Source organism: Myodes glareolus, chromosome 1 (genome assembly GCF_982192425.1).
Source record: "Myodes glareolus chromosome 1, mMyoGla1.1, whole genome shotgun sequence".
NCBI classification, from domain to species: domain Eukaryota; kingdom Metazoa; phylum Chordata; class Mammalia; order Rodentia; family Cricetidae; genus Myodes; species Myodes glareolus.
Window position 1 is genome coordinate 92,475,487 of NC_142026.1, and position 21,834 is coordinate 92,497,320.

General features: G+C 40.3%; 3 long non-coding RNA genes across 3 annotated transcripts; 1 reads left to right on the top strand and 2 right to left on the bottom strand.

The window, feature by feature from the left end:
- Positions 1-793: 793 nt before the first annotated feature.
- Positions 794-7,386, bottom strand: LOC146895880 (uncharacterized). Its single transcript, XR_015002170.2, has 5 exons — positions 7,153-7,386; positions 6,401-6,523; positions 5,184-5,325; positions 4,368-4,509; positions 794-4,233 (listed from the first exon to the last, which is right to left on the bottom strand). It is a non-coding gene; the product is annotated as an uncharacterized LOC146895880 (long non-coding RNA).
- LOC146895879 (uncharacterized) lies at positions 4,587-14,288 on the top strand. The gene is made up of 3 exons (XR_015002165.2): positions 4,587-4,767; positions 7,361-7,498; positions 12,574-14,288. It is a non-coding gene; the product is annotated as an uncharacterized LOC146895879 (long non-coding RNA).
- A 271-nt stretch (positions 14,289-14,559) lies between these two features.
- On the bottom strand, positions 14,560-20,497 carry LOC146895878 (uncharacterized). The gene is made up of 3 exons (XR_015002162.2): positions 20,346-20,497; positions 19,567-19,843; positions 14,560-19,180 (listed from the first exon to the last, which is right to left on the bottom strand). It is a non-coding gene; the product is annotated as an uncharacterized LOC146895878 (long non-coding RNA).
- Between the last annotated feature and the right edge of the window lie 1,337 nt (positions 20,498-21,834).

Sequence of the window (21,834 nt, forward strand, 5' to 3'; positions counted from 1 at the left end):
GAAGAATCAGAGACAATCATTCCAAAGAATTTTGGGGAGACCTGCCTCTATAACCAAAGATGGGAAAGGTCTACCACCACAGACAGCAAAAAGGTCACCAGGTCATTAGAAAAATCCACTCTCAGCTTTCTGGATGGAATGCAGGTATGTGACATTATCTCCTCCATTGAGGAGACATCCCTGCTTGACTAACATTGTTGGTTCTCTTAGTGCTTCTCTGTGAGTACAGGAGTTCTCTATATGCCCCCAAAAAACTACATAAATAAAACAAAGCACATATGACAATGAACTTTAATGAACTTAATGAGCCAAAGAGAACACAAGTGTTTCATGTGCAGCTAAATGGAGAGAATTGGAGACTGTCATGTTAAGCAATAAAAGCCAGACTCAGAAAGATTACATTCTTTTTAATTTGAAGTATCTACATTGTGTATAAGTACAAATATAATTATAAATACATTGACATACCAAATATATATCATGAACTAATATGTATGTGGTATGAAAGCAGAAGAGGAATTATTTGGGGGATGGAAAGGGAGAGGTAAAAAGGGACAAGACAGGGCAATGGGTGATGAGACAGAGCAAAATACATGACATACATATAGGAAAATGTCGCTATGAAACGCATCATTTAATGAACATATGCTAATAATATTTTAAGACTAAATTGGAAAAGGTTTTCCAAAAAGAAAATCTCTGGAACACAACTCAGTATATTGTAATTTTCTCCTATTCTCTCTTTCTCTCTCTCCCTCCCTCCCTCCCTCCCTCTCTCCCTCCCTCCCTCCCTCTCTCTCTCTCTCTCTCTCTCTCTGTGTGTGTGTGTGTGATTTTCTCCTCTGTGTGTGTTGTCTTGCTCTCTTACACACACAGAAATTCACACCCATCATCATCAACAACATCATGTTGCTGTAGATGAACTAATGAATTTTAAACAAGACTGATTTCTTGGAAAATCCAAATTCAAAGTCTGAGATTTTTGACCCGCTTCCCTGTCTTTCCTGGTAGAAATGTGTGTGTATCTGCTGCTATTTTACTTTCTTTCCCTCTAAGTAAGGAGCTTCTATGGGCAGCAACTAATTTTCGGATGAAGCTCCCTAGTCTTCAAGTTTCATATATTAGATGGAACTCTCTCTCTATATATATATATGTGTGTGTGTGTGTGTGTGTGTGTGTGTGTGTGTGTGTGTATCGTTAATGATCAAATATCACTGTCTTCAAAGACTTTATTTTAAAAAAAGACATCCTGAAGCTATAATATGCTGAGGTTTTGACACTGATAAAAAGGAAATGAGATAAATTTTCGCCAGGTGACCAGCTTCCTTCATACCTAACTGCTCCACCTCACATTTGACCACAGTCTCAATAGGAAGATAATATCTAGAGAAATAGCTGGTCTGATTTGAAGGCATCTTGATGTCTTCTGTTTGGAAAAGATGTCATCATAGAATGAATGAGTGGGCCTATTTCTTCTCATAAGTGAGGAAGTCTTGGCCCCAAATGTTTGAGTGACTTCTTTTCCCCAGCAGCCTCACTACAAGCAAATCTAAACTTAATCTAACTCCTTCCCCTCACAAATTCAATTCTTCAGCAGCATACTGTAGAAAAAAACACCAAAATCTGTCTTTGCAAAATCATGGAATTTCCTTCTGTAAAGGGTAGAGAAACTCCCAATATAGCAGAACCTTAAAAAGTCAAGTTTTGCCCAGGCATGCTGCTTCTAGGGAGGTCTTCTTATAACCCAGTGTCTTATTCCCCATGTCCATTGCTGCTGGCTTGGCTCCTTCTCCTTTCCCACCATATTGTTTTATATAACTACATACATGCTTGTATGTCAATTTTCTATACTAGATGTTGAATTTACGAAGAACATGAGAGTGTAAAATAAATTTTGTGAAATGAATATTAAAAAATGCAATACTTTTGCCTTTTTATTTCAAAACAAGAGCAATAATGCCCATTTTATAAGATTACTGTGAAGTCTAAACATGTTTAATACATATGAAGTATTAGCTGGGTATAGTGGTAAACACGTTTAATCCCAGTACTTGGAGGGTAGAGACAGATCTTGTGAGGTTGAGCTCAGCCTGCTCTCCATAGGAAGTTCCAGGCCAGTCAGGGATACATAGTGAGACTTTGTTTCAAAACAAAACAAAAAAATGTATACTAAGTTCTCTTCACATAACCTTTAACTATATCAAGTTACACACTAGTATCTCAAAAGCATCTCTCTATTGAATGTTTGCACATTCTTCTGGACTTATCCAAAAGTGATAAAGTATCTCTACAGGCTAATAATTACATTATAATTTCTTAAAGTTCAATATTTCTTTGGGCTGCCAGCTCATGAATAATGACATGGAGATTTCTTATTAATTATAAAATCATGGCCACTATCTTAGGCAGGTCCCACTAACTCTTATAACTTAAATTAACCTTCTTTTATTACCCTATATTCTGCCGTGTAGCTCAGTTACCTCTACTCTGGATTGCATGTCCGACCTCATCAGTGTCTCTTTGGTATCTCCATACTGCCTATCCTGCTTCCTCAGCATCTGGCCGGCAATTCCCTTTTCTTTCCAGAATCTTCTTTGACTCTGGAAGTTCTTTCTAACCTCTTCCTGACTAGTTATTGGCCATTCAGCTCTTAATTAAACCAATCAGGAGGTGGCTTGGCAAAGACACATCTTCACAATGTAAACAAATCTTCCTCAACAACTTCCCTCTTCTAAGGAATGGTAAGAGGGTGAGTGAGATTTCAGAGACTTAATTTTGCGACTGTGCAAATTCTCATGGAACCTTCGCCCACCATTAGAAACTTCAAAAACCGCAGATAAGTCTGGTTCCTAAAATGAGCTCTGTCATCTATCACAAGTCTTTAGCACGGAGTAAACTCTTCCTGATCTGAGCAAAGCATAAAAGTTTGAGGAAGGGAGGAAGACTCAAGAAAGAGGAGAGCACATTTCCTTTGCTTTCTGTTTCTAATATTAAACTCAAGACCAAGTCCATTCTCTCCATCATTCCATCCTCATATGGGTCAGAACCCGTACTAATTCCCGAAAATTCTGGCCCCAGTAAAATAAGCCATTTGCCCTGAAGAAACCAACAGGCAAGGAAGGGGGCATAAAAAACATTTCAGCACAACATAATGTTGGTGATAGGATGAATGCCAGCATATGGACTTTGTTTACCTTTAGTTGGATCATTCAAGTAAACCTTTGTTTATCTAATCTATGCCCTATATTTTCTTTCTCATGTATGTCAAATTCCTTGAGAATAAAGATGTTGCATGGATTAATTTTATGTGACCGTTTATTTAAATGCCTCTTGTCGGTTAATCACAAGTGCTTTCTCATCTCGTATTTACTCTGATCAAAAGCAGGTTAGACCAACAAAACCTAGCCGACTTTCGTACAAATACAGATAATTCCAGTCTACAATGGGTCAACTTGACAATTTTCTGAGTTTCCCATGATTCAAGAGTAATCCACAGAAACCAGGTCTAAAATTGTGAGTATTTATACCCCCCTACCAAGGACTATACAAAGGAAGAATGATTCTCTCCCAAGATATTGGACAAAGACAGTAAACTGTCCATCTAAGTCGGTCACACCAACATGAGGGAAACACTTAATAGAAACTGAGCAGGCTGTGCTCCTAAACTTGGGTGTTGGGCAGGACAGCAATTTACATGTATTTTCAACTGAGGATATTTTTGATCCGTGATGGTACACACTGGGATATAACCCCTTCTAAGGATCCTGTCTGTACTGCTGCTATCCCTCGCCAGCTCAGTGACCAAGTGGCCGGTCTATGCCTTATGTTCTACCAGATACACAGAGAACTAGGGTCCCAAGTGACTTTTAGAACACACACAGATCTTTGCTTACAGCTTAGCTGATTATTGCTCATCATCTGGAAAGACCAAATGCTTATTACGTTCACCCCCCACTTACTGTAATTGTGCTGCTTCGGTACAGCTAGTAGCATCCTCAGCGATCTCCGTGCTAGCAATCGGGCTCCCTCTAAACATCCTTGAGAATGTTTATTTGAAAAGATTACCCTGTTTTCCTTCAGGGTTAAGCCATGGTCACTGCAGGAAGACATGATGCGGAGCAACAGCCAGCAGGGGCTGAACGTTCCTTAGAGACGGCCCTTGCTAAATGCGTAGTCCCGTAGAAAGGTAAAATGCATTCTAGCCCACACACGTTAGCGACATTTTTCAAACACCTAGATTAAGGAAGATAAGTATTACAAATAACATATTTGTTGGAGAGAGTGAAGAAATCCCAAACTTGCTTGGATAAACACTATTAAATGCATACTTCAGGGGCTGGTTGCGACAGGTCCCCCCTGGCACTCACCGACAAGCTTGACTCTGGCCGTAAATTAGGTTGCAAAACTCCCTTGTCAGGAAGCTCACCCTGTTAAGAGGACTCAACCCTGGCTCTGAATCCACAAGGACAGAAAAATCAATGCGACAGAGAAGCAGTTGCTCTGTCAAGCCTAAGCAAGGAGAGAAAGAGGTTTAAATTAATCATGATTTGAGGACACAGGGGAGCAGCGCAGAGGCATATTCCCTGAAACACGAGAAAGTGGGGCATGGAATGTTTTGCGTTTGCTACCCACAGATACTCTCCTGCTCTCTATGCCTCCGTGTTTACTGTGGAACTAAGAAGGCATTGCTGATCGTGTGTGACCCGCTGGAATGCATTGACTGTTGACGATTACAGCTGAAGCAATGGAGAACAGTCCTTTTGGCGGGTAAGCTGTGACTAATAAAAGCTCCGTATTCTCTTCTAGAATCTGGACGCATCTCAGGTCCTACATTAATTTTACACAAAAGGAGTGGGGAGGCTGGGTGTGGGCAAGCAAACTTCTTTTGGACTGGCCAATACTTTCGAGCAGAAATTTTAAAATGGTCCAAAAGATCTGTCACCAGAACTGTTACACATCATCATGACGTAGCACCAGCCAAACAAGAGTCCTCTATGGGCAGAGATGAAACCCCATCTCAGTAATTATCGTCCATTAGTCAACCAAGACCACCATAGCAAGATGCCAGCCACTATAGACTTTTTAGGTAGCCGAGTCTCTGCATCCGAGGGACTAGCACCTCCATCAGTTGTCTGCAGACTGATCTTGTCCCAGGGCTGGTACCACCCCTTTCTCACTCTCACCTCAAAAGTCAGCCCAAGAAGCCAGATTCCTATGCTCACAAGAATCACCTCTAACCAGCAGAATGAGAATGTTGCAGACTATTATGGAACATTGTGTTTCTTCAAGTTCGGTGGCTGATCACTAGCCCCGCCAGCAGGAAACCTGCAAGAAAAAAAAAATTGAGTCCCTCAACTCTTCATCATGGATAGAATGAAAGACCCATGAAACCCAGTCCCTCCCCAAACATGTATATAGTTGCATACAGTGTCCCTCCCTGAATATACAGAGAAAGTTGACAGTTGTTGGGGAAGAAATATCTTTTTAGTGGTGTAACCACCTACAAGCTACCTCTGTTCCTTTAAGTAACTCCTCACCCACGTTTCTGTTAGTAAAATCCTAATTAAACTCATTGGTTCACCAAGCTAGACCTAAATGTAGTCATTTCTCTAGTTTATTGCTGGTGCCCTTTCAGGGATGAACAGACTCTTGTTGTCTCTCTAGGAAAAGTTTACACAACAGAAGCCTTAGTTATGAAAATCTTCGGCCAAGATGGGACAATGACCCCCACTTTACTCCGCAATCGCAGTGAAGACAGCAGCACCAGACTCTGTTTTGAAAACGTCCTTTGCCTTACATTATCTAGAGTCAACTCTATTTCTGTAAAGCAACCACAAAGCACAGAATGTTCTTCCAAGCACTGTGCAAAAGGATGATGGGGATGTCCTTCCTATCTGTGCGGTCTCTTGCTAGAAATGATGGGAGACTAAACCTTATCGCTGTCATACGGAAAGTTCATATAAACTATAGAATAGACACTACAGAATAGAAATGATAAGTCAACAGGAAGTAGAAGATGCCTCTAAGGAGGACTGAGTTAGAGGGATGCATAGTGTAAATAAATGTAATTATGAGGATATGACTAATTAACACTAAGTTTTCTAGAAATCCAAAGTAAGGAAAAGAAAAGGTTGTTTTGCTGTATGGATTTCCTAGGCCTGAAAGTGCACAGCGGCATGACCAGTTCTCCAAGGCTGCCCCTTGATAGCGTCCCTTAGCTTTGTGTATTAAACAGCTTGCTTTGACAAGGCAAAGCATTCTACTTTAAGAAACAAATGCGTGGCCCTCAATTCAGTCTTTTTTGAACCTGAAGAACAGTTTTGTGTTCAAGGTAGCTCTCCAGGCACCTTGCAAGCAAGCGCTCTCTCAAGGGGTCTTTGTAGTTCAGACAGCTTTTCACCTGCTCTGTGTGGTTTCCCATGAAGTCGGTTCTAGATGATTCTTTCCTGTGGCCTTCAGCGGTCTCATCTGGGTCACTTCGTAGTCGTTCCACTTGCTTGCTTTTCCCCCCTTTAGTTTCTAACTTTTTTAAGGAGTCAGGAAAGAAGGGAAAGAATTAAGAATTACTTAACCTTTCTCTATTCCAAGAACAACTTGATTTTTTTTGTAAGACTAGGGAAAATTTTTATGATCTCCTTTCTTAGACCAAACTCATAGGCTGCAAAAAACATTCAGTGTGCCAAATCTGATCGCGAGCCCTTGACGTGAATGATCTTATGCAATCTCACGGCAACCCTGTGAAAAAGACATTTTATTATTCCTCTTTTGTAGAGGAGAAAACAAAATCTTAGTTGGTTCTACATGAGCTGTCAGAGCTAGGTAGGACCAGTTGGAACTGAGATAAATGTAATTTATTCCGTGTAGTAGCTATAACAAATTAGTGACAGCCTTCATGGCCTAAAACAACACAACATATCTCCTTTCCCAGGCTGAACTCTGAAGTCAGTCACAGTGAGCTAAAATCAAGGAGGCTGTGGAGTAAGAATCTCACTTCTTTCCTTTGCCAGACTGGAGGATGCCCTCATCCCTGGCTCACAGCCTGGTCTTGCGTCACCTGTTTCTCCAGGCTGCAACACCGTATCTCCTTTCCTTCTTATCAAAGCTCCCTCCCTTCTCTCTTGTAAGGACGTTGTGATTACACACAGAGCCTACCTGAATAATCCAGAATCATCTCGTCATCTCCCTATCCAGATCTTTAACATAATTGTGTGTCTGCAATATCTCTTTTGTCTTAGAAGGAGCAATCACAATCTCAGCAGTAGAACCAGTACAGTTTTGGAGGTGGGGCGATTCCTTAGCCTATGAAAATCAACAGTCAAGCTACCTCCCACTTTACCAAGGAACACAGTCTTCTTTCTAGATAAGCAAGTGCTCCTGCGCCAATGACTGATCCTCAGCAAGCTGGGGCCGGATCTCACACGAATGACAGAGAAAAAGTGAAACCCATTTTGCTGAAGAGTAATACAGGGGAAGGAGTCCTGGGCTTATGCTTATGAAAGTAAGTTCTTGCCACCGTATCTACCCACTTCCTAGCTGTGCTAGTCTCCGTGTCGTGTGGATCGGGGTGGTGCAGAAGTCGCAGCGTGCCCCACCCTGGTCAACTATTGGGGGGCTCTACAAACCTTCCCAATGTTCACGGGAAATGTGAAATCCTATCTTCAGTGTCTTCCCTGCTTTATCTTTTGACGTTGTCTCAATGTCAGCAAAAACTATAGCTACTGATTGCTCCATTAAAAATTACTCAGAAACAGAGGAGCTTTAAAATAAATGACTTAATTATCCCAAAAATGTCTTTTGTCTGACTTGGGAAGTGGCTTCCCTGGGAGGTTCTGACTTGATTTGCTCATGAGGTTGCAGCCAACATGCAAGCAAAGGCTGAAGTCTTTTGGAGTTTTCACTAGGACTGTGGAGTCATTTCCAAGGTGGCTTGCTCACATGGCACTTGAGTAAGGGTTTCAGTTCTTTGCTGAATAAGCCATAGGCTTATAACAAGGAATAAGCCATAGGCTACTTGAGTGTCCTAGCAGTGCACTAGCTCCTCCCATAGAGAACACAGTTCAAGAGACAAAGCAAGGAAGCAGTCACAGTGTGGTTTATGACCTGGCCTTGGATGTAATAAACCATCACTTTTGTTTTGCCCTGGTCATACAGACTAACTCCCATACAGTGGAGGGGATGGAATTTTACCAGGATATGGGCATCAAGAGGTTAAGCTGAGGTCATCCTAGAGGCTGGCTACTAAACCTAATCTCCTTTATTCAACATAGTACTAGCAGTCCTAGCCAGAGTAATAGACCAAGAGAAAGATATAAAAAGCATCCGACTTGGAAATTAGAAAGTCAACTCATGACCATTTGCAGAGGACATAATCTTACATTCAGGAAAGCAGGTTCCACCCAAAAACCCGATTCCGTGACTTATCTCTTCTGAATACTGCTACATGAACAAGGGTGTGTTGGTTGATGTTTCTGGTGAGTGCTGGCTCATTGCTTGGGTAATGTGCAGGCGCAGTGTAACTGGACCAGTTCGTAACTCTCTTTTTAATTCTTTGAAGCATCTTCGTATTAGCTTTTCTAACTGGCTGCACTAGCTCAGATCCCCACCGACATTTCGTAAGTTCTTTCGCCTCACTCCCTCAACAGCATTTGCTTAATAATTTTTTTTGTTTGTTTGCTTGTTTTTTCTTGGTGATAGTCGAAATGGCCTGGTCTAGAATTCCAATGTAGTTCTGATTTACATTTCACTGAAAGATGAAGAGGTGGATTAGGTTTCATTTATTTATTACTCTTTTGTATTGCATCTTTTGGAGAGTCTCTACTCCAGTTGTCCATCTAATGGATTATTTTTCTCTTGGAATTCAATTTTTTTGAGCTCCTCATATATCCTTAATAGTAATTCCCCATCAGATCAATAGCTAAAAAGATAATCTTTCATCCTGTAGGCTGTCTTTGCACCCTGGTAATTATTTAGTTTGCTGTGCAGAAGCTTTCAACTAAATATGATTTCAACAGTGAATTCGTGCTATTATTTCCTGAGACATTGTCGCCCTTTTAAAAAGTCATGTCTTTGACTGTGTTTTTCCAATCTTTTCTCTGACAATTCTAAATGTTTAGATTTTTCATAAAGTTTCTAAGCTGATTTTTATACCAGGTAAGAGGCCAGGATCATGTTCTCCTCTTTTTCAAGTGAATATTCAGTTTCCCACACCATTTGTCAAGGAGGCTGTCCTTTCTACAATGTATGTTTTGCTGCCTTTGTTGAGAAGCAAATAGCTGTGATTGTAATTGTGTTAGTGTATCTCCAGGTTCTCTGTTCTATGGATTGTCCTGTATGTCTTTATTGTGCCAATACCATGCTGGTTTTGGTATATGGCTCAATGTTATGTATGAAGTTGAGTAAGTGCTAAATCTCTAGCCCAGGATCTTTTATTTTTATTTTTTACTTTTTATCTTTGAGATTGCTTTGTCTTTTCTGCATCCCTCTTAGCTTCAGGATTGTTTTCCTTCTTTCCTTCCTTCCTTCTTTCCTTTCTTCCTTTTTTTCTTTCTTTATTTTTTTATCATTTCTTTTCTTTCTCTCAAGACAGGGTTTCTCTGTCCGACAACCCTGGATGTCCTGTAACTTGCCTTGTAGACCAAGGTGTCCTCGAACCCACAGAAATCCACTTACCTCAGTCTCCAGAGTGTTGGGATCAAAGATGTACACCACCACACACAGTTAGGATTGTTTTTCCCTTTCTGTGAAGAATACAGTTGGAATAATGGTGGGAGCTCCAATGATTGTATATATTCATCCTGTATGTATGCATACATTTCTTTAATATAACTACTCATACAGTATTTTTAAGTTTTATGGTGGAGATATTTCCTAAGTTTTCTTTTGGGGGCTTCTGTGTGAGTGTTTGCTTGAATTCTTTTTTTTTTAACATATTCACTATCCTTGCCTAGAAAAGCTAATTAGCTCTGTATGTTGCCTTTACGTAACTACTACTCTGATGATGCTGTGAATCAAGTCTAAGAGTGTTCTGGTAAAACACCATGTCGTCTTTTTAGGACAGGATCATATCATCAGAAAATGTAAGTAATTTGGCTTCTTCCTTACTCTTTGAATTCATTTTGTTTCTTTCTCTTGATTTATTGCTCTCATTAAACTTTCAAACAATATTCAAAATGAAAGTAAAGAGAGTAAAAAGATACTCTTATCTTGTTTGTGAATTTTGAGAAAATGTTTATTTTCCTCCATGGACTATAGTATTGTCTCAAAGACTACCATTTACAACATTCTATTAATTATGAAGTGAGTCTTTCATTCTTAGTTTTTTCAAAGCCTTATTATGATGAAAGCATGCTGGTTTTGTCAGAGCCCAATTATGCATTGGTTGAGGAGATCATGTGATTATTATCTTTGATTCTACTTACGCCCTATATTATTTTGTGTCAGTTTCTGTATGTTGAGCCATCTTTGAGTTCCAAAATGAACCCAACTTGATTGTGGTGTTTTGTCTTTTAAAAGTATTGTTGAAGCCCAATAGCAAGCATTTACTGCCAAGTTTTACCTCGACGTTCCTCAGGAAACCTAAACTGTAGTTGGGCTTTTTGCTATGTTTTTATCCAGCTTTTGTACCAGAATAATACTTGCTTCATGAGTTTGGAGACATTACCTATCCTCTCCTTTGTAAAAACAGTTTGAGAAGTACTGGTGCTCTCGCTTTAAGGGGCCGGTGCAATTCACCAGCAAATCTACTCATCCTTGTGCTTTTCTTTGTTAAATGACTTTTCATTATTGCTTCAATCTTGTTGCTTCAATCTTCCATCTTGCTTCTTTATTTTTGGTCTACTGAGGTTTTCAAAATATCTTATTAGGTCAGTGTTGTCAGGGCATATGTGTCTAAACTTAATCCATTTTGTCTAGAGTTTCCTAAGTTTCACAATTATATTTTCAAAGCATTCTTTAGTAATCCTCTATATTTCTATTGTGATGTTCCCTTTTTCATCTCTAACTTTATACTTTCTCTCTCTCTCTCTCTCTCTCTCTCTCTCTCTCTCTTTTGCTTAGATTTATCAGTCTTTTTGTTCTGTCAAGTCACAAGCTTTTTGTTGCATCATGCCTTTGTATTGTTCTCTTAGTTTCTGTCACACTGACTTACCTCGTATTTTAATTGCTTATTTATTTCTATGATCTGGGGGCAGACTAGCTCTTGTCTTAATAAGACTTTGATGTGCATAAGCATGAAGCATGCCATTTTTTAGATTGTTCTGATTTTTCAACCTAGGCACTGGCAATGATCATCTTCCCTCATACGGTCACTGTCATTGTGTCTTCCTGACTGCAGTCTGTCGTGTTTATATTTGAGCTTGATTATACAACACTTTTCTTTCATTCAGCGTCTTGCTACGGATCCCAGGTTAGCCCTGAGCTCAATACCCTTCTGTTTACAAGACCCCCATGTATCCCTAGCCTCTTATGTCCAGGAGATCCATTTCAAGATACTGTGATATTCTTGTTTGCATAGCAGGCCTGGTCCTCCCCAGACCTTGCCTACTATTCTTCAAGGCTTTATGTTTCATAAAGAGTCCCCAGGGTCTACAATAGAGCAAAGAATACCTCATAGGTTCCCACAGCACTTTATTCATCTGCTTCCAGTAATTTTCAAGCTTTTTCTTTAATAACTTAATTATATTTTCTCTCTGTGAGGTTTGGGTCAGCAAAGACCATGATCTCTGATGATAGCTAGAATACTAGTTCTTTTAGTTAAAAAACAAATTTATTCCAATAAGTTGTCTTCCCAATACATCAGTTAAGTGAATTAAATGAAAATCAACCAGGCAGTATGCATAGTTCTGGGTCAGTAGCAGCAGGTTTCTGCCTTCAGGCTACATAGAGATGCTCCATACACGGCTAACAAATATGTCCTCATTCCCCCTCTTTCTACATTTTCTGTTTTCCTACCATCATTTTCTGTCTTCTTTTTCACTTATCCTTCTCCTTTGACACTTTCTGGGTATCACTGAAAACCTGAGCTTGGGTAGCAGCCAGTGTATTTCCACTGTAGTATTACCACATGTACCATGAGGCTCTGAGCTGTGTGTTCCCTCTAAAACCATGTCTATATGAGCATCTATCTATTGCAGCCTCCCAGACACCATTTAGAAAGACGATGAAGGAGAAAAAATAAATGCCCACATATCTATAAGGCTTAAAATATTTTCTGTGCCTGTACTCAATGGTTATGTCAGTCAAATGCTGAAACAAATGTTCAGCTGTTTTAAAATATTGATTAGAGGCCCATCTGTTGTTAGTGAAGACGGCGGCACGAGCTGGATGTAGATGCCACAGGAAACTCCATCTTTTCCTCCCTCCATATGTTAAAACAGCTCTTAAATGATTGCCTATCACTTAACAATTGTGATGTTTGTTAAATGTGATTCTTGAAGCTATGACTCTTTACATGCTAAATTTAGAATGGCTCTGCATTTCCCCATTGCAAGTGGCTACGTGGATTTTGTGAAGTCACTTAACTCAAGTGGTGCTTTCCTCTACCTCACTAGTACCTCTCTATCACTGTATTCATAGATGGCATGATTCATGGGGACATCAGACAAGCTTCTTCTTGGAGTAGGTGGGAGTCAAGACAGAGACCCATGACTGGATGATGAACAGAGAGTAACTGACTTTGGAGCACTCCGCCCTAAGTGGGAAGTTTTCATCAAGCATCTCCCCTCAAGGCTCAGTGAGCTCCATGGAAGAGGAGAGTGAAGATTACAAGAGTCAGCGGTGACAGATGACTTTAAGAGCCTGGTGTCTTCCAGATACAAAAGGAGTAATCCATGTATGAACTCACAAAGACTGTTGCAGCATGAACAAGACTAGGAGAGGATCAAGCCAGACAGGGTCCCAGTACTGAGGAGAAGGAGACATGAAGTCTCACCCCTAGCCAAAAAGCTATTTGTAATTGATACCCACTAGCAAAGTAGGGAGTATTGACAGAGGTTTTTGTCCCGCCTAGTCCCACAGCCATTCAGTCCGAAAGGAGCACACAAAGGCCTATATTAACTATATATACAAAGGTATGCTTGAATATTTCCTGGTATTGCGATCAGAGATTCATTAGGCAGATCCACATACCTATTCTCAGAAGACAGAGCTGAGTGCCATCCATGTAGGGAGGTAGATCCCCCAAAGAACCCTCTTTAGCAGGGCCAAATTCCTTTCCCCCAGCTCACAGAGCAGACTGGCCATCTACACACTTGGGAAAAGAGTGTGTAAGGAAGGAGAGAAAGGCCAGGAGTGTTGCACAAATGGAAGATCTGGCCACAATAAAGAATCATCAGAAGTAGGGGTGCGTTTTTTAGTATAGTGGCACACAGAGAGACATGCACAGAATAAGACGACTTCCTATGTGGATACAGGCCTGCAGCTATGCAGGGACAGCCTTGGGTAAACACCATGCAGAAAGGAAGCAACAAGTCGCTGGTAGTATTACTTCCCAGTTGCTGCTGTCACTAGTTGCCTCTAAGCCAGTGGTTTTCAACCTGTCGGTCACTGCAGGTCAAATGACCCTTCACAGGGGTCTCTCAAGTTCATTGGAAAAAACAGATTTTTAAATTACAATTCAGAAAAGCAGCAAATTTAGAGTTATGAAGTAGCAACAAAGTTCATGTTATGGTTGGGGGTCACCACAATATCAGGAACCGTATTAAAGGGTTGCAGCATCAGGAAGGTTGAGGACCACTACTCTAAGCTAACAGTTTCAGCAACTTTTGTCCCAGGCTTCTGTAGCTTCAGCATGTTCACACTAGGCCAAAATAAAAGTGCGGAGGTGCATTCGCCTTTATGGACTATACAGAAGAAAATCTGTTTGCTGCTTTTTTCAGTTTCTAGTGCACCTGTATTCCATGACTCACATCCCTTTCCTTCCATTTTCAAAGCCAGCATTGGCCAGTTGAGCTTTTCCACTCTGTTAATCTGACAGCCTCTTCTGTCTTCCTTTGGTACTTTTGAGGATTTTTCAAATGTATTAAGCTTATTTTTAAAAGGTAAGACCAATTCCCTATTTTAGAGTCAATGGATTATCAGCTTCACAACCCTCCATATGACCTAACCTATTTTTAGTTTCCAGACATGGGGACACAGGCATGTGTGGAGGGAAGGGAACGTTTCTGATGTTCTGTGTATCACACTGCACATGCCCCAAGTGTAGGAAGTACCAGCTTTGATCAGCTTTCTGTCAGACAGTTTGGATTTATTTTGTAGTGGAAAAAAATAAATAAATACATCACAAAGATAAATTCCTCCAAAAATAACTGTCTTCTGCCTCACGGTTTACCAGGCAACTTAGCAAAGATCATATATATATCTTTATATGTTTATATGATTTAACATATATTAAATGATATGCATGTTTATATATTTAGCGTATATTAAATGATATATATGTTTAATATTTAACATATATTAAATGATATATTTATATAAAAAATAAATATATAAATATATTTAACATATATTAAATCATATATATATATATATATTGATTTAACATTGAAAAATCCTGGAAAAATAAACTATTCATCTTCCTGATGAAATCATATGCCCCAAGAGAGAAATAAGTTTGGGCTGACAAGAAACTAAACAAGAAGTAAGTGAACAGAAATGAAATAGAGTTGATTGATTGATTTATTAAGATAGGTAGGTGATACATGGATTCAGTTTTATGAAATGTAGAAAGGAAGTTTATAAAGAAAAAACTCACATTAATGGCTGTACTGAACTGAGGATGAGAACAGGGCAAAGATTGCCTAGAAACTGGGCATGAAGAAGCTCTGAGGAATACTGGAAATCTCCAGTGGTCATTCTTACCTTACCATTTAATATTTGAATTAAAAAGTCATTGAATTTTTCATTTATTGTAATGGGTGAGTTTGATGGTATATCCATTATGTAGTCATGAAGCAACTCGCAGAGGACACAAATGGCCTTTACATTGGAGGTTAGCTGGTCAAGGCTGCTGTTCAGTATGAAGACATTGCAAACACTTGTCCACTTTTAGCACCTCTTTTCCTGCCAGTCCAGGTAACAAACAGTTAATTTAGTTAGTTTCTCCTTCTTGTGGACAATCTCAAACATGGAAGGGAAAGGAAAATGAGTGAATTCTCACATGACCCAAACTTGCTGGTCCAGCTCTAGAAATGAGTCACAAAGGCAAGTTTTTCCTCACAAAAATGTTTGAGGAAAAAGCTATGTGCTTGGTTTAGCATAATTGACCACAATAATTACAGTGCATGGGGATTTATGCTGTATTTATAAGACTGCTGGGTCTGGAGGGCAAAGGGGAGTCACTGTGGAGTGGGGGTGGGGTTCAGAGCTTCAAATCCACAGAAAACTATGCACATTTTTCTTAATGGCACAAACTAGCAATTATGGGCTGCAGAAGTATTTGTGCTTGTTCAGAGGTTTCATACCAAAGGTATGAAGATGTTCATTTTCTCAATAAATTCAGCTCTCAGGAAAGGTGTTAAATTGTCAAATCTGAGAGAGCTATCTATTTTTGTGATTAGCCTCACCACCAGAAATGGGGTTCAGATGGGCCCATCCTCTATGGAAGCCAAGTCTGCTCAAAAGCTATTTAGGATGAATGTACGATTCATGTTCTTGAAAAGGGAACAAAATGCAAGTTATAGTTTAATTCCAATATTAAGCAGTATTGATGTCAGGTTTATAGCACACATTAGTCACCAGTTTTATTTCGGACCAGTAATAATGACACAAAAGCTTCTTTGTGTTCCCATTTAGCATGTCTATCTTCCAAGCTACTCTTCCATACATTGCTAATTTTAACATTTCTCAGAATACAAGAGGTACCAAAGTAGTTATTGAAACCCAGATTAGAGCATCGGACGGGTGTGAAGAACCGCCAGTATCAGCTCGGTATCATATCTGTGTTATGGTATGAGGTGCCTATGCTACCGTCGTTGTGAAACAAAGCTTTGCGAGTTAAGGTCATTTCATAAACCATTATAGTGTCAGCGGGTAGTCCTTACAGAGGAGACGTTCCCGAGTGTTACAACCTTTTAGTTTGTTCTTCTCCAAGTCGCTAGAAAGAATAAAGAGAAGGGAGAGCTGGGAAGGGTGGCACATACTTTTAGTCCTAGCACTTGGGAGGCAGAGGCCAGCAGCTCTCTGTAAATTTGAGGCTAGCTTGGTCTACAGGGCAAGTTCGAGATAGCCACCATTAAACAGAGTGACCCTTTCTCAAAAGAAGGAAGGAAGGAAGGAAGAGGAAGGGAAGGAAATGAAAAGGAAAGGAAAGAGAAGGGAAGGGAAGGAAAAAAGAGAAAGAAATGAAAGGAAAAAATGAAAGGAAAGGAAAGGAAAGGAAAGGAAAGAAAAGGAAAGAAAAGGAAAGAAAAGGAAAAAGAATGCTTTAACTCTGCAACATCTAGTAGCTGGTTGATGGTTGGAAAAGAGATTTTTATTCTCTTACTGAATTCCAAGAGTATTTATAAACCCTAAATGCTCAGTCTCTGTCTTCCACAACTGAGTAACTAAAGAAACCCTGCTTACAATGTGTGTAGATGTATGTGTGTGTGTGTGTGTGTGTGTGTGTGTGTGTGTGTACGCGCGCACACACACACATACACACACATGCACATGGGTTCTTAGAAGGGTACACGTATGTGGAGGTCAGAGATGAACCTCAGATGTTTTTCTAAGGAACTCTGCACTTGTGTTTTGGGAGAAGGAGTCTCACTGAGTCTTGGGGTTCATGGATAAGCTAGATTGGCTAGCTAGTGAGCCCCAGGGTTCTGGCTTTTCCTCTTCAACACTGGGACTATAAGCATAGAACAACCACATCGTGCTTTTTGATGTGGGTTCTGGGAATTGTGCTCTGGCTTTCACACTCATTAAAAAAAAAAAAAGCACTTGTCATACCTGGCTATCTCCTCAACCCTCTTGTTGGTGCTTTATGTTGAAAATCTTCAATACATATCTGAACCTGACTCTAACTTATCCTGTCCATAATCAAATGAAGCCAACTCCTATTAGTGCCAGAGGGATCAGACCTCCATGTGAGCCACAACCAACCACCTACTCAAGCTGTAAGAAGTACATCAGAGGCCCATGACTAGCCTGAACTTTGCTTCATGGGGCCTCAAAGCACCATCATTGACTTCCATCATAAGTCAAGATCTCAGGCCTACACTGACTTCTCGGAGCTATTGGATCCTTGCCACCAACACATTCTAACTAACTTGGGTAACAACATAAACTTTGTTTGGTTTCCTTATGCTTTTGGATCTTTGAATTGCCCCAACCTCCCAGAACTCCCCCTATGCTACTGTCTACATCCCTCAGAGCTGGCATTTGTTCTAGTCACATCATGTTAGAACAGAACTCTCGTCACTGCAGCAAGAAGCTGAGTTCAATTACACTGTGGTGCAATGCAGAGGCACCTGTAATTTGTATTTGCACTCACTATCTCAGTTCAGCAAACATTTTTTTTAAGGTTCTCTTCTCTACTAGATACTGACTCTGAAAATTGTGAACTGAAACATTCCTTGATTCTACCTCAAGATTCTTCTACTTTTTAAGAGCACACCGAGGAAGAGTTAGTAGTAATAGGGGCAACAGCTGAGTATGCGTGTTTTGCCCAGTGAAGTATGAACTCGAAGTTCGCTTTAGCTCACGAGTCACAGCCAGGATGACAACATCCTTTGAGGTCCTTGTCCTTGGGATCCTAGTAAGAGGCGTTTCCTAGGCTTTTCAAAGGGGTTTGTGGCGATTAAGGATCTTACTGGACTACTTCAAAGGCAGGAGACCAGCACAAAACATAACATAATGTCTCTTCATAGCTTACTTCTCAAGCCTTTAGAGAGCATTACTCAGAAGAAGAAGAATGTGAACTATGCATGTCAACTGTAGATATACCAGTGATTAAGATGTAATCATACTTAGCAAAGTCAAAAGAAACAAGTGAAAGAAACTTTGGCAGCATTCATGGTTTAACCAATTATATACAAACACTGTTTCAACTGTCTTTAAAGCCCCATATATTCCCTCCACTTTAGGGCACATCACAATTGAGCAGAAACTGTGCTCCATAGCCACAAAATGTGCTTAGTGACTCCTGAGCACTGGAGGTAGGCATTCAGCAAAGCCAAGCATCTAAAACGTTAAACTTTTATAGTAGACTGAAACTTACGCAGTGCCATGCTGTCAGCGCCTGCTTTGAGTGAGGCAGGATGTCAATCTAAAATAACGTTTTCGAATGATCAAAGCTTACAGACGTACATGACTGATAGACTTTGTCTAATGATTTGCACAGATCTCTTCCGATGTGGAAGACTTTCCATCACAGCAAGAAGGGTGTGAAAAAAATGTAAGCTGTCACAGCAAGCTGGACGAGGATTTTAACTCTAAACCATTCTGCTGTTCTCACAGAGGAGTTTCTCAGATCCTCCAAGGTGATGGTGGTCAGAACCGCTCTGCTATCAGCAGACAGCAGGCTGAGAACACAGCTCTAGTTAGGTTCCATTATTTGCATATCTCATCCATTGCCTGTGATAGTGCTCTGCCCTTGCCAAAGATCACGGATACAGACGTGTAGCCTGAAGGACTGGTCTCCAACCTCCTGTTAATTAACTCTACAGACACGAAGTTGCTGATCCTAGAAAGAAACGCCCTCCTCCACTGAGAAAGAGTATGGACTCTTTCCCTGCGTGAGAATGTTTTGCTTCAATGTAAACAAACTGAAGAGGGCAAAAATGAGGTTCAAATATGCTCTCATCAGAGTAAACAACCAAGCCGGGTAGGATATCATTTCCCTGGAATGTGTTGTGGATTCCAAAGGCAGGCACACACATGTCGGAGAACAAGCTGTCCCCTGATGGACAGAGCCTGAAGACGTAGGTGAATACATTCATGAATTCGTGTTTACATTCTTCGTCTTGGTTTTTATAGATTCAGATATTTTTGAATCTTAAGAAAAATCAAAGCATACCAAACCTTTCCAACGACAACTTAATTCTGAAGACTGTCCCAAGCAACGCTATCAGGAAGCCTCCGTGGATATTACAGCATGCTCCGGGATCACTGACGCCCAAGCAACGCTATCAGGAAGCCTCCGTGGATATTACAGCATGCTCCAGAATCACTGACGCCCACTTATACTGGAGTTTTCCTTTTATAACAAGATAGATACAGCATGATGGCTAAAGAATACTAGCTTCCCAAACCAATGAATATTTTAGGACAGCTGTAAAAGGTGTTCATTGCACTACTGAGCATCCTGCCAGGTAGGAATATATCTCCTGATATTCCAATCACGAGTGAGAGTGAGTGTGTGTGTGTGTGTGTGTGTGTGTAAGAGAGAGACAGAGAGACTTGTGTGTGTGTGTCTGTGTGTGTATGAGAGAGAGAGAGAGAAACAGAGAGACAAAGACTTTTAAAGATATTTGAATTTGGTTCTATTTCACTCTGTAAATGATGCATGATGACAGGACTGGGCACATTTTCACCAGACGAAGCACAAAGCTGCGTCTCTCACCACCGATCCTGGAACAATACCTTTCTGTACTGTAAAGCTGATCCAGAGTAAACGGGGCAGACCAGAGTCTGCTTCTTTAGATGCTCTTCAAGGCCTCAAAACCGTTTCCTCTGTCTATTTTGTTGAAACCGTCCTTCCCCTTCGCTCCTTGACTTCTTTGGCTGAGTCTCCAATCCCTGGGATTTTCTTCTTTAAAGGACTGATCAAAGATGTTGCTAGCGAGGAGCCAGGAAGTTTGTGTCACCATTCCCCAAAGGTCAGCTGGAGGGCTGTGGCCGGCACCATGGGAAGTGGTCCCTGAGCAAGGAAACAGGGCCACGCATTTTCTTCAAGGCCATGTGACAACCAAGAATCCTCCAGAGCCAGACAAGAGGAAATATTCCAGGAATGGCTTTGTGGTTAGCAGTATTTTCCCACAAATTCCTCAGGGATTTTTAAGGAACCTGCCCAATCTCTGCATGTTTATGTAGGGGCTGTCGCTTGAGTCCTTTGTTTCTGTATTTTCTACATTGATTGATGTCAAATGGAACATAATTGAGCCATTAGCAGTACTACCAATGGAATGAACTGGGACGAAATGAATTCATAAATGAAAATTAATATGGTAAATAGATACATAAAATATCTTTTTTACTGGGCTTGGGGTGTTTGGTTGTTTTGGTTTGTTTTTTAATAAGAAAGGTCATTATCAAAAAGCATCACATGAAACCTGTCTGTACTCAAAGAGGTCTGGTGACACACGACAACCCTAACCTGACCTCTTTGCTCTGCATCACATTCTCCTTCCGTACTGCCTTACCTTAGGGCTCTGCTCTTTTCCTTTCTTCAGTTACTGGAGCAATTTCCCCGCACGAAATGGTCCAGACAAAGGTCGGTCATCTAACGCCAGAATGTTAGCAGGAGCCATGTTCTGGAATGTAAGAGTAAATCACTGCTGATCACAAGGTGGTTGGCCTGGGAGGAGGGAGAGTGATTGAAAATCAGTTTCCTCTTTCACTAAAGGAATAAAATTGTGCTTTGCACATGCACACTTATACACAAGCAAAAAAAAAAAAGCTGGAGCAAAGCACATTTTCGCTATCGATCATCTTGGCTTTGCTTGTTTTATATCTACTGCAAATAAGCCAGGGACCTTTTCTCTGGCTGCCTAATGCCTTCGCTTCTGTCCCGACTGTGAAAGATTTCTGCCCTTCCCAGTGTGGTTTCTGCACATTCAGGACGGGCAGCACGGAATCCTCAGTCTATGTGTTCTGCATCCTCACTAATGACGATTTTTCTGGAACTGAATCTACACTGTAGATTAATTACAGCACCAGAGAACAAGATTCTGTTTAAAACCAAGGCAGGTAAATTCTACCTCGCATAAAGGTTAGAGGTTATATTGGAGAAGCTGCTCTACTATTGCCCTGAAGCCACCAGGCAAAACGTGAAACTTTTTCTATAGCTGATGATTGGTCCTGTTTGTTGGCTTGTTAATCTAAGACAAGTCATGCTTCATAAAGGCTCTGGACAACAACAGTGAACATTTTGGAATTCGTGGGACATAAACAGTTTCTATAGCAATTTTTGTCTTTTGTTTGTTTTTCTTACATTTCAAGATGTGAAAGTCATTTCTGATTCTTCATATGTTTACAACAAACCACACACCAGATTGGGCTCACAGACTCCAGTAGACTGTAGTATCTAAAGCCAAATTTGGTTTACAAAATACTTACAAAACATTAAAAATCATGGGCTGGGGAGATGGATCAGCAGTTAAATCCTTTATGCTCTTGCATGGAACCAGAATTCAGTTCCCAGCACCCACATCAAGCAGATAGCCACATTCCTATCTTCAGCTGCAGGGTATTCAAGGCCTCTTTCTGGCTTTTTTTTTTCATGCACATACATACACATAATATAAAATAAAATGGATAAAAATAGATTCATAAATCAAGACACTGAATTGTTTAAAAAGAATTCCATTGGGTTGTAGTTCAAGGATAACAAACAAGTTTTAAAAATATAATTCAAAGGGTCAAGTCAGAGGGTAGGCTTTACAGTTCTCCTTTTCTTCCTCATTCCAGAAAAATAGTAATCTAAGAAAATAATGAAATCTAATGTCTAATTGTGATGCTTTGAAAATTGAGGTTGTTTTTCTCTTATTAAATTTACTTAAAAGCCATAAAAATATATAATACAAGATAATAGACATCTAACAAAACTTTAGATGCCCAATTATGTTTTCTTCATAAATACTAGGGTAATTTTTGTTCTTGGTTTCGTTATCTAAAAGGAGAAAAAAACCT